Source organism: Cervus canadensis, chromosome 1 (genome assembly GCF_019320065.1).
Source record: "Cervus canadensis isolate Bull #8, Minnesota chromosome 1, ASM1932006v1, whole genome shotgun sequence".
Lineage (NCBI taxonomy): Eukaryota > Metazoa > Chordata > Mammalia > Artiodactyla > Cervidae > Cervus > Cervus canadensis.
The window spans coordinates 63,824,381-63,837,950 of NC_057386.1; the positions used below are offsets into that span (position 1 = coordinate 63,824,381).

Genomic DNA, 13,570 nt, shown 5'->3' on the forward strand with positions numbered 1-13,570 from the left:
ATTATTATATGGCTAGTTCCACTACACACACCCAGCCCTGTGGCTAGGGAAAAAGTTAAAAAATTAATATTCACAAGGAGTATTTAATCTGAGGTCACCAGACAACTCCTGGGAGGTCAGAGCACACCAAACTGAAAGCTGAAGATTAAAATGAAGTCTGTACACTGAACTATAGGCACTCCAGATCCCATTCTTTTTCATGCTCTCAGAATGGTGGAAATTAATTGTATCTCTCCAAAGCAGAAGTATTCTTAGGAGATGTCGTCATAGAAAAAACTAAGTATTCCCATTAAAGAAAAATCCTTCCCATACTGCCTTTAGGAGTCGCTCAAAGAAAAACTTGGCTCACTGCCAGATCATTCTTCAAAGAAGGTCTACCAGTTACCAAACCCATCACACAAAGCCTGCAATCAAAGGTTTTAGAGGCTCACTTAATGGTGTGTGGACAGTCAAACTTCTCCAAACATGTGAGAACAGTCTGAAACAAACAAACAAATTGAAAAAATGGAACCCAGAGGCCACAGAAACAATACAGGGACTATAAAAAGGTTTAAAAAATCCACTGTATTTAATATCTTCCGAGCCAAACAAGGAGAGACTGCATCCATGAAATGACAAGGTATTTTCTCAAAAATTAAAAAAATCAAGAATGACACATTGGAAATTAAAAATTTGAAAACAAAGATCTCAGTAGAAGGAAAGATAAGAAAATCAGATCAATTTAAGTGGCGTGTTGTTCAGCTAAGCAGAGTTGTAGGAGAGAAAACAGGAGAAAATGAAACAGAAGGAGTTAGTTAAGTGAAAATAAAACACATTTTCTCAGAAATGAAAGGCATGAGTTTTCATATTAAAAAGGGCCAAATAATCAAAATAATTAATGAAAAAACACTCAGATCATGGCAAATCACTGTGAAAGAGCAGAATACATAGGAAGAAAAAACCCTGAAAGAGATGGAGAAAGGGAACAACAAAGGACTTTTCAGTAGCAAGAAAGGGTAAGGGAGGAGCCTTCAAAGTTTTGGGAGAAATTATTTTCAGGTAGGGATTTTATACCCAGCCAGACCATGAAACGCCTGGGTAGAATCAAGACATTTTCAGAGATACAAGGACTCAAAATGTACCTTGCACATACCCTTTCCTTAAAACCCCCTTGAGGAAAAAACAATTAAATCAAGAAAGAAAAAGATACTGGGGTCCAGGAAAAGAGAATCCAACATGGGAGAATCGACAGAAGCAAGTCCCTAAACAGCAGTTCACTGGGGGTGGAGAAAAACAAGAGAAACAAACAAAACAAAAACAGCCCAAACTGGAGTAGAATACAGACCATGTGACACATCTGCTGGAACAGCTGGAGAAGATATTAACAATAGGCTCATAGAAAACCTAAAGGAAAAAGTGCAGTGTTTATCAGCTCTGGGAGAAGGAAATGGCAACCCACTCCAGTACTCTTGCCTGGAAAATCCCTGGAAAATACAGAGGAGCCTGGTAGGCTACAGTCTGTGGGGTCACAAAGAGTCGGACACGACTGAGCGACTTTACTTACTTACTTAAGATGAAATGCAGCATATAACTATGTGGCTTGGGAGTGACAGCTTTATACGGTCTTTATACGATAAACAATGACTTAATGAAGACGTGTCCTATAGCTAAGCCATGGAGAAGGAAAGCAAGAAAACAGAGTGTAAGAGAGAAAGCTAAATTCTCATCTCCCGTGACTGAGAGTCAACAGATAATTCCCAAACTGATCAGTAAACAGCCGTGTGTGTGTGTGTATGCAAGACAATCTCGGGAAAAATATATGAGGGGTGAGTGATGTTGGTTGCCTGCAGAGAGGGAATTGTAGAGATTCAGGAGCAGGGTAAGGAGACTGTTCATTGTTTCTACCCTTTTTCTTTTGAATTTTGAACTATGTTGATATATTACCTTTTTCAATAAAGAAAAGAAATAATTAAAAGAGAAATAGCAGAAATAGGGTAATTTTTTAGAAACATGAAACAACTAATAGTAAAATGGTTAAGACTGTTCAAAGGGGTTGTTTTTAAGGAAGAGAACTGGGGGATGAGGTAAAAGGAAGATAAGAGACTGCTGTATTTATTATAGGTATAAGCTTTTAAAAATTCAATTTTATTTTTAAAATTGAGTGTATATATTTATATAAATAAAAAGTTAAAATAATTTTAGAATATGAGAACAACTATAGAGGTAAACTTGGTGAGGTGAAATAAAACTGGCTACAGTAGGAATTTATGCAGATGTCAACCCTGAGTGAGCAGAATGCTAATGTCCTTAATAAAACTTTTTTCTCTAATCACTTTTTGTCTGAAAAGGTGCAGTAGAAAGTTAATTTGTATGTGAATAACAAAAAGAAATACTACTTAAATCTCAAGAAAAGACATGTTCCTCAGCTTCTTCACTTTGCAGCACATTTTTAACATGTAAATCTAGAAAACTGATCCCAGAGTACATGACATGAGTTATGATTTTAGAGAATACATAGTCTACAAATTTCAGAGATCCACAGTAACCACCAAATTGCATTAAAACAACTAAAGAAAGTAGTCTTAAATATGACTATGTATACTTGGGCAACATAAAGGTTAATTTTTCCAATAGGTCTTGGAAAAGCTGGGTTCTTAACATGCTTTTAGGATTCTGACTCCTAAAAAATACTTACCCCTTAATTTGGAAAACATGGGACCTGTATCAACCACTTTAATTCACTTGATTCAGTGATAACTGATCACTTGGGTACAAGGGGCCCAAAAAAGTTTCTCTCAGAACCTTGGCATCAGAATCTGAGGTCTGTTGGAGCTACCCCACAGGAAGAAGAGCCCTTTTTATTAGCAAGATGTCATTTTAACTGAAGTCTGCAGTAAGAGACCAATGCCTGACATTCTACTCGCTTTACCACAGTCCAGAAACTGCAGCTTCTCATTCACTCATTGTGATGGTTAATTTTATGCATTAACCTGGCTGGGCCAAGTGTGCCCAGTCAAACATTCTGGGTGTTGCTACAACTGTTTTTTTTGGATGAGATTAACATTTTAATTGATAGAGTAAAGCAGATTGCTTTCCATACTGTCAGTGGGCCTCATCCAATCAGTTGAAGGACTGAATAGAAGAAAAAAGATGGACCCTCCTCCAAGTAAGAGAGAAATTTCAGGCAGACTACCTTTGGACTTATCTGCAATATTGATGCTTCCTGCCTGAGGGCTCTTACATGGACCATTGGCTCTCTCTGGGTCCCGAGCCTGCTTCCTCCCTACAGATTGGACTTACTGACCTCCATAATCATGTGGGCCAATTCCAATCAATCAATCAATATCCTATTGGTTGTGTTTCTCTGGAGAACCCTGACTAATACACTCATTCAAACAAATGTTTATTTAGCATATACTGTGTGCCAAGCAACAAGCTAAGTGCCAGGATAAACAGGTAAAACAATGGTCCTTATCCTTGGAAATTTAGAAATCTGACACTAATTATGACAATAAAAATTTCTCCTAACCAAGTGGCTCAGTGGTAAAGAAGCCACCTGCAAATGCAGGAGATATGGGTTTGATCCCTGGGTTAGGAAGATCCCCTGGAGGAGGAAATGTCAACCTACTCCAGTAATCTTGTCTACATGCTGCAATTACTGAAGCCCTCACACACTAAAATCCCATGGACATAGGAGCCTGGAGGGCTACAATCCATGGGGTTGCAAAGACTCGGACATGAGTGCCCAATAGTCAGTCATCCAAGAAACGTGTGGGACCTGCCTTGTAGTGGTTGGTTTATGAGAACTAGATGATTCAAAGAAAACCAGTACTGGTCTCGTCTATGAGAGTTCTTTGAGTGTGAACCATTCACTCATTCAGTTCAGTTCAGTTGCTTAGTTGTGTCCGACTCTTTGTGACCCCATGGACTGCAACACACCAGGCTTCCCTGTCCATTATTTTCACTCATTAGAGAACTCAAATGAAACCCAAACTGGGGAACAGAATATTCCAAAGGATTCTGCTCTGTCTGCTACTGTATATTTAAAGTCAGGCAGGTCTGAGTCAAACCCCTGTACCTTCTTCTTAGTAGTTGGTAACCTTGGAGAACTGATCCAACCTCTCTGACCTTCTAAGATGAGGACCAAAATATCTTCTCAAAGGATTCCTACTAGGACTCAACGGGATCACAGGTGCATGGTGACAAGGAGAGGGTCTGCTCTCCATCACATATGCTAATCCATAGAGGTTATCTTTTAATTTGCAGCGTTGGTGGATCTTTGATCCATCTCTGTGCTTGTAAAAGCAGTAGGGAGTGGTTATTAAAATCAGCTTGCAAAGTGTAGGATTACAGTTCTCATTCCAAAATTTTGTGTTGAGCTTTTTGAACAAAAGACCTATGTTAGTCCCAAGTACAACAAAATCTTTGTTACTCAGAAAACTAATGGGTGGGAAGTGGATGTCCAAAGAATCTGGTCAATGAAGAGTTAATTCACATTGGCAAGAAGATGTTGCCTGGTCTCTCTCTCTCTCCCTCCTGGGGAAACATAAACTCCAACAAAAGAAAAGAAAATGGATGCCTTTACTGTTTGTTAGGCAGAGAGCTGGCCCCCAGCCCCCCTCCCCCCTTTAAAAACAAAGCCTGGAATATAATCATCTTCTAGAAATCCCAATATTACCTCACAAGACTGATTTATTTTCCTTTGTGGAAGCTAATGACATCAGTGGCTTTTTTTTTTTCCCTCTTGATTATCTCAGAAATGCTTATTCCTAGGACCTTGGTGAGCAGGGAGAGTCAGATAACACAGTTTACTCCGCTTCAAGATTATGTTTAACAAAGACAAACTCAAAAGAATTAGGGAAAGGAAGGAGGGGAGGAGTAGGGAGCAAAATTTCAGAGAAACATTCCACTCAGAAGGGTTATAAAAACACTTTCAAAACCACAGTGTGAAGATAGCAAGTGACTCATATTCTAAAAAGTACACCCAACAATTCTGGAAAGTTGTAAAATAGAGATATAACAATGGAAACATATTGCTCATTGCCAAACCAAAAGCATAGTAGAGTTATAAATTTTACTTAAAAGAGCTAAAAATGAAGGGAACTGGGAAAATGTCCAAGAAGAATAGTATACTAGTTGAAATTAGTCAATCCTATATATTTAATAAAACTTTTTGAATATTGAATTTTCACAAGGTTCACCTGTCAAAGAAGTAATTGACAGAGTTTATCACATCATTAAACTCAGAGCTACTGTTAGTTCTCCAGAAAGGCTGGAGGCTAATACGATGCTCACCACAGAACACACAGGTTACTGACAAATCATCATGGATCAGAGTTTCTCAAAGATTTAGAGGAGTGTATTTACATTCTGGTTAATTTGTTCAAGTATTTTAAGTTTGAATCACAAACACAAAAAGGAAGGGAAAACAAATCCAAGCAGAGGTTCAAATGGTCATATAAGAATTTGTAATAATCTAGTGAGCTTTTTGTATAAGTGGTACAAGAAAGCTTCTTTTTCCTAAAAGATTCTACAGTGGTGCCATATTGTTTTGGGAACGAGTTCAAAGTCTTCCTTCTGATATTGAAGTTGGGTAGAGTCTCATCTTATGTCTTTCTTGTTGACAATAATCACTAAAGGTTAATTATCTGGGTGCCATGAACCATGCTGGACCCTTTATATCAATTTATTCCTTAAAATACTGCAGTGGTTGTCCCCACTCCTAGATGAGGAAACTGAGACTGTGGGTTATGCAAATTGCTCAAGGTCACACATCTTTGGGATACAAATCCTGATTATCTGCCTCCAGAGGGAAGGCCTGTTTTCTTTCTCTCCATTAACCATCCAAAATGAACAGCCAAAGTGAAAAGATGCTCAACATTGCCAGTCATCAGGGAAATGCAAATCAAAAGTATGAAATACTACCTCACAACTATCAGAATGTCCATCATCCCCACTACAAAAAAAAGAAAGAAAGAAAAGAAACAAGAAAGAGGAAGAAAGAAAAAACTCCTTCCAATAATTATGAACTATTCACCTTTAAAAAAAGAAAAGGAACACAACCAATTCTGGTTAAGCTGTGAAGAAAAGGTGACCCTCATACACTGTTAGTGGACAGTACATTGGTGTAGCCGCTATGGAAAAATAGTACAGAGGTTTCTCTAAACCCAAAAACAGAATAACATATGACCCAGCAATTCCATTCCTGGGTATATAGCCAGAAAAAACCAAAAACATTAACTCAAAAAGACACGTGCATCCCACATAGCCACTACTATATACAGTAGTCAAGATACGGAAGCAGCCACAGTGTCCACTAAGAGATGGATGTACAAATAAAACACGGTATATATACATATATATGTTAATGTGTCTATACATATACAATGGAATATTGCTCTGCCAGGAAAAAGCATGAAATTTTGCCACTTGCAGCAACGTGGATGGACTTGGAGGACATTATGCTGAGTGAAATAGGTCAGGGAAAGACAAATAGTGTATAAAATCACTTATATTTGGAATCTAAAAAGTACAACAAATGAGTGAATATAACAAAAAGGAAACACAGAAATAGAGAACAAACCAGTGGTTCCCACTGGGAAGAGGGAAAGGGGTAGGGACAAAAAAGGTGGGGGAATAAGAGATACAAACTATTAGGTGTAAAATAAGCTACAAGGATACATTATAGGGACTTCCCTGGTGGCCCAGTGGTTAATCCTCTGTGCTTCCGCTGCAGGGGGTATGGGTTAGACTCCAGGTGGGGAACTAAGATCCTCCATGCTGTGGCACAGCCCTAAACAGAAACGATTTTTAAAAAGGAGATATTGTACAACATGGGGAATATAGCCAATGCTTTATAGTAATTGTAAATGGAATATAACCTTTAAGACTTTTGAATCTCTATACTCTACATCTGTAACTTATACATATTGTACATGCAACTATACTTCAATTTTTTAAAGAAGTAAGCTGCCAAATCCATGACTTCTGAGCCATTACTTAAGCTGTCTGCCTTTACATGAAAAATATCTCCACCTTCTCTGCTTGCCTTTACAGTTCTAGACCATTCCTCAAAGCCCTGGAGCCATCACAGAGTCCACGATTATAACCACAAACATCAGTGTCCCCCTTTCTAGCCTTGGCATAGAACAAACTGTCTCTGTCACTGGTTCCCACATTTGATTACTCAGTCTAGCACTTCCCCTAACACTTTCTTCATTATACTGTTTGTTTTTGTGTGTATAAATCTTTCTTCTGAAAAAGATGGAAAGTTATCATATGTTTCCTTCTTTTTTCATACTTAGTGGGAGACACAGGGCAACTATTTCATAGATTTAATTTAAAATTTTCTGCATTTTGGCAACACTTAGAGATTACCATACTAGGTGAAGTAAATTAGAAAGAGAAAGACAACTACCATATGATATCATTTACATGTGGAATCTAAAATATGACACAAGTGAACCTATCTATAAAATAGAAACAGACACAGGGAACAGACCTGTAGTTGCCAAGGGGGTGAGGAGGGAAGGATTGGGAGTCTGGGGTTAACACATGCAAACCAGTATATGTAAGATGGATAAATAACAAGATCGGAAGTATATTCAATATCCCGTGATAAACCGTAATGGAAACGAGTATGAAAAAGAATATATGTGTGTGTGTGTGTGTGTGTGTGTGTGTGTGTGTGTGTGTAACTGAAGCGCTGTGCTGTATAGCAGAGATTAACACAATGTTGTGAATCAATTATATGTCAATAAAGTTTAAAAGATAAAAATAAAATTTTCTGCATTTTTGGTCTCCTACTATATATAACTGTAGTAAAAGTGAAACTGCTAGTCCTTCAGTCGTGTCCAACTCTTTGTGACCCCACAGACTGTAGCCCGCCAAGCTCCTCTGTCCACGGAATTCTCCAGGCCAGAATACTGGAGTGGGTTGCCATGCCCTCCTCCAGGGGATCTTCCCAACCCAGGGATCAAACCCTGGTCTCCTGCATTGCCGGCAGATTCTTTACCATCTCAGCACTAGGGAAGACCCACAATATAACTATACATTAGGATAATTTACTTTACAATATGTGAATACTGTACTTTAAGTTTTCCAACGGACCTGCTCTTTTTAAAACCCCTTATAGTTCATATCATTGTATAACTGAACTTAGTACTAATATTATCATTAATCTCATATAACAAGAATATTTGATCATGCAAGACAGATGAATTGAATAGTCATGAATATATAGCTGCATTTTAGGCAACAGTATAAAATTTCCCCTTAATCAATTTTTCTACTATCATCCTGAAGAAGTTCAAAAAAGTGGAATGGACACACCAAGGACCCTCTGTCCCCGGACACACTTAGAGATCTTCTGTTAAGAGTGAATTTACTGAAAAGAACCAACAGGAAGTTTCTAGAATGGGAATAAATTACCTGAAGGGACAATACAAGCTGCTTGCATCACCCTGGCCAACAGCGCGCACGGCCAGGCTGCTCCATAGGCAACCTGTCATTATCCAGCCAGAAATGGACGGGAGTTGCTGTTCTGGCCGCTGGAGGGCAGGTAACTGGTATATTTAACAGTCAGCCTGGGCTATGGCCGGAAGGAGGACAGACATAAAGGAAGGCTGATTCCAAAGTACACACAGCAGGTCGGTCCCAGGACTAAAAGGGACCTGAGTGGGAGCAGGCTTACCTACGGCCAATTGCTGGACCACAGTTCTGGGACGCACGGTGGTGTGAGGGGAGTCAGACCCTCAGGGGAACCTCACAGCACCCCGCCTTACATCCCAGTCTTCTGAAGTTGGTCCTGGCTAGTGGCAGAGACTGACGGGTGGAAGGTGTTCATATGGGATTCCAGGAGAATCAACCACTTTTTCTTCATGCAGGCATTAGGGGCTTCCCAGGTGGCTCAGTAGTAAAGAAGCAGCCTGCCAATTCCAGAGACATGGGTTTGATCCCTGGATTGGGAAGATCCCCTTGAGTAGGAAATGGCAGCCCACTCCAGTATTCTTGCCTGGGAAATCCCATGGACAGAGGAGCCTGGGGGGCTACAGTGCGCGGGGTTGCCAAGAGTCGGACACAGCTGAGCACAAGCGCATGCAGATTATACCAGGGCAGAGCAGCTCTGCCGCAGCCTAAGGCCTTGGCAGCTTGATACTAGAGTTGACGTAGCTTCTGTCCCTCTAAGAAACACATTTCTGGGTTCAGGCATCCAGAATCCAGCCAAGCACCTGGATCCTATCTCCTTCCCCTTTCTCTGGGCTGTTTTTACGTGCTAACTTCAAATCTCTCTTTCCTTTTTCCTTGACAGTGAAATCCTTGATCGTGCATGCTGCTTTAAAAAAAAAAAAATTTGGCTGTGCCACATAGCATGTGGGATCTTAGTTACCCAACCAGGGATCGAACCCGGGTCCCCTGCATTAGGAGCTTGGAGTCTTAACCATTGGACCACCATGGAAGTCTCAGGTGTTGTTTCTTTGCCTGGAGGACTGAGAAGCTGGCAAAGGACTGAAGACAGTATGGTCATGGCTTTGGGGGGTTTTTCACAGCCTATACAGTGGAGCCACGCATCTGTTCCATCACTCTGGTTTTGCCTATTCTACAGAGCCTATGGGGAGTGAAAATGGCAGCTGCTAAAGAAAGCTTTTCCCATTTATGTACAGTGCCACCTGGCCTAACAAAGCTCTTTTGAACAAAGCTGGCATCTGCTCATTGCCCTGGGCTAAGTGGTCATCCCCTCTGTGCCGAATCCCTGCCGCTGTGCACACCCAGGTCTCGGTGTGGTCTGGAAGGCTGCCTCATTTCTGGGAAAGGAGGTACCACCCTGGTCTCAGACTTCCGGCAGGGAGGGCAGGGGGACAGCCAGAGAGAGGGCTGGCTTCCTGCTGCTCCTGCCTGCCCCTACGTTCACACAAAATAACAGCAGTCCTAATCCAGAGACAGGAGGCAGGGAGCAGCCAGACAAGTCACATTTTCAGGTCTCCTGAACTTCTCTACTTCTGGCTAGGCTCTCATCTGTGGAAAGTGGTGCCTTTGCTCATGGAGACACACCCTTTTCTGTTGTTTGTGCAGCTTAGGGAAGGTGAGAGGGAAATTCAAAAGATGTATGAACTGGGAACTTTTGAAAATTATGTTTCAGCATCAGAGCTGCTTATATTCATGGACCATGCCCACCCCACCCCCACCCCGCAACCCAAGTGATGCCAAGAAGCAGTTTCAGGACAGTTGCCAGGCCTCCCATAGAACGGAGCCAGCCTCCCAGTCGTCATTCAGTTTACCTTCATAATCAGCAGAGAGAGCCAGAAAGTCTGAGTGGGAGATGCTGGGCAGAGAGGACGCTGGCGACCTCTTATCACAGGGGCCCATGACACCATCCCAACCCCCAGAGCCAGCTCCCTTTGCTTAGATCCAGGGGAAGCTTAGGGAACTAGAGGACATTTCTTCATTCAAATAATCTACAGAGATCTATCAAACTATACAAATAATGAATGCTGGAGAACATGTGGAGGAAAAGAAACCCTCCTACACTGTTGGTGGGAAGGAAAATTGATGCAGTCACTATGGAGAAGAGTAGGGAAATTCCTTAAGAAACTAAAAATAGAGCTCTCGTGTGACCCAGCAATCCCATTCCTGGGCATATATCTGGAGAAAACAATAATACAAAAACATACATGCACCCCAATGTTCACATAGCCAAGACATGAAGGCAACCTAAGTATCCATCAATAGATGAATGGGTGAAGAAGATGTGGTACATATATACAGCAAAATATCACTCAGCCATAGAAAAGAATGAATTAATACCATTTGTAGAAACATGGATGGACCTAGAGATTATCATACTACAGAAATAAGTCAGACAAAGATAAATACATATGATATCATTTATAAGTGGAATCTAAAAAAATGATACAAATGAACTTATATACAAAACAGAAATATACCCACAGACATAGAAAACAAACTTAGGGTTACCAAGAAGAAAGGGAAGGAGGGATAAATTAGGAGTTTGGGATTAGCATATACTACTATATATAAAATGGGATTTCCCTCATAGCTCAGTTGGTGAAGAATCCACCCTTAATGCAGGAGATCCCAGTTCGACTCCTGGGTTGGGGAGATCCGCTGAAGAAGGGATAGGCTACCCAATCCAGTATTCTTGGGCTTCTCTTGTGGCTCAGCTGGTAAAGAATCCGCTCGCAATTAGGAAGACCTGGGTTTGATATCTAGGTTGGGAAGATCCCCTGGAGAAGGGGAAGTCTACCCACTACAGTGTTCTGGCCTGGAGAATTCCATGGACTGTATAGTCCATGGGGACGCAAAGAGTCGGATAACCAGCAAGGCCCTATTGTATACCACAGGGAACTATACTCAATATCTTGTAATAATCTATTAGGGAAAAGAATCTGAAACAGACACACACGCGTGCACAGACACAAAACTGAATTATTTTGCTATACACTTGAAACCAACACAACACTGTAATACAATTGTATTTCAATTAAAAATAATTTTAAAAGAATAAATAAATTTACTACAGTAACAAAACAAAGCAAAATAACAGAACTCAAACTAGAAGAAGCCCGGGAACAGCCCCTAGTCCAGCCTGGCTCCTCCCTGAAGAGAAGGCAGATGTCTGCGGCTGAGGTTGCCTAATCTGGCCTGGGGACCAGTTTCAGCAGATGTGTTTTGTTTGGCAAGCACAATACACTTTTAAATGTTTTACTCTTAATAAGTTGCAATCCTTAAAGATTTGAAGATTCCATATTTATCAGTAAATAACTGGATTTCCAGAAACCCTTGATGAAACAGGATCTGGCGAAGCCGGCAGACAGCCTGTGTGGACCACAGCTGTCTTCTCTCCTGTGGCCCCGTCAGCTTCCTGCTGCTCCTGCAGCCATTGGGCTCTGCCCTCTTAGGCATGACCAAGGTTCTCCTACCTAATGTTTCACCTCAGGAGCTCTGACTATCCACACTCACCTTCAGACCAATTAAGTCAGAGTCTCAGCCTGGGGAGGGACCCGGGCCTTAGAAGGATTATAAAGTCCCCACATGATTCAAATAGGCAGCCAGGTTTAGGGAGTGCTGGGGCTAGACCATGAAGGGCAGATGGGAAATTATTCTCTTTGTGAAGCTCCTCATTTTAATCTTTCACCATCTGAGAAGTTTATTCTGTTCTATCAAAACCTGGTTTTCTCTTACTCCATTCTTTTCAGAACCTCACCCAGCCTCAGGATTTAAAAAAAAATTTTTTTTTTTTAAGCTTCTCCTTTTTCTGCTTCATTAAGTTATTTTGGTTGCTCCATTCTGAACTCCAGTTTCTCCACATTCTTTTTAAAGTACAATAGACAAAATTAGAAACAACACCTAAAGCATTATTTTACTAAAGAAGAATTCAGTAGCAGTATTTATTTCCAGTTCTATCGTATTATACTTAACATCTCAGAATCCCATTAATTTCTTTAAAAAAAAAAAGCTTAATTATCATCTGGTTTTTGTTAACAAGAAACTCAATTGCAGAAGCCTGAGAAACCACACTGCAGGATGGAAAACTAAGTCTGGGGGCAAAGAAAAGCAAGCCTTATTTCCCTGTTAGATGTCAAATTTTCTTCAGGGTCATAACCTGATCATGTAAAATTAAAGAAGGCATATGGGGAGTTCCCTGGTGGCCTTGTGGTTAGGACTTTGGGCTTTCACTGCTATGGCCCAGGATCAGTCCTGGTTGGCAGACTGAGGTCCTTCAAGCCCCACTGTTCAGCCAAAAAGAAATTCTAAAAATAAAGGGCTCATATGTGTGTCTATGACAGTTTTACTTCTTTACTTGTAAATCAAGTAATTTATAGCCAACAGTCTAGTCTGTTTTTAGGAAATTTCTAAGCTAACTTGATAACTGCTTTTCTTAGGGCTATTTACAAGTTTTTCCATTTTGTAGGCTTTTCCTTTCTTTTCTTTTTGTTCTCATTAAAATAATCTCAACTATCAAGTTATAACAGAAAAACTGTTTAGTGGGGTGAGATCTGAAGACCAGCACAAACCTAAGTGCATCTCTGTGTTACTTTGTCATGACCACTTTATAGATTAGGAAACTGAGGCCTGGAAACTTTTAGCAGTTTGCCCACAGCTGACTGCCCACACAACTAACCTTCAAGGAGTCCTGGCTCTGGCCAGCCCCTGGGAAAGGTAACCCCTTCCATGGCCATCAGCTGCTGACACTGATGGCCAGACAACACAGCTAGAAGTCCAGCCACAGAGGCGGCAAGAATGAGGCTTGAGATACTACCTCTCAGTATCACACATTCCGGCCTGAACCAGGTCGACATGGAAACGCACACGAAATAGGAAACATGATATTCTGGTGTCAACTGACGCTGTTAGACACTCCTTGGAACCCCTAGGGGAAAGCCAAGGTTTTTAAAGAAATACACAGACCACCGAGAGATCCTGGTATGATGTCAGTTCTGTAATACGGGAAATCTTGTCCAGAAATATATATACACATACACACACACACACACATATATAAATCCGATGTTGAACTTCAAGATTGCCTCTAGCAATCAATGATAAAGAAAAACACCACACCTCTTCACAC

General features: G+C 40.8%; 1 protein-coding gene across 1 annotated transcript in view; it reads right to left on the minus strand.

Annotated features, from left to right (window-relative positions):
• The window catches only part of TRIM2 (tripartite motif containing 2), a 186,119-nt gene that overhangs the window by 171,750 nt on the left and 799 nt on the right, over positions 1-13,570 (minus strand). The window lies entirely within an intron of this gene.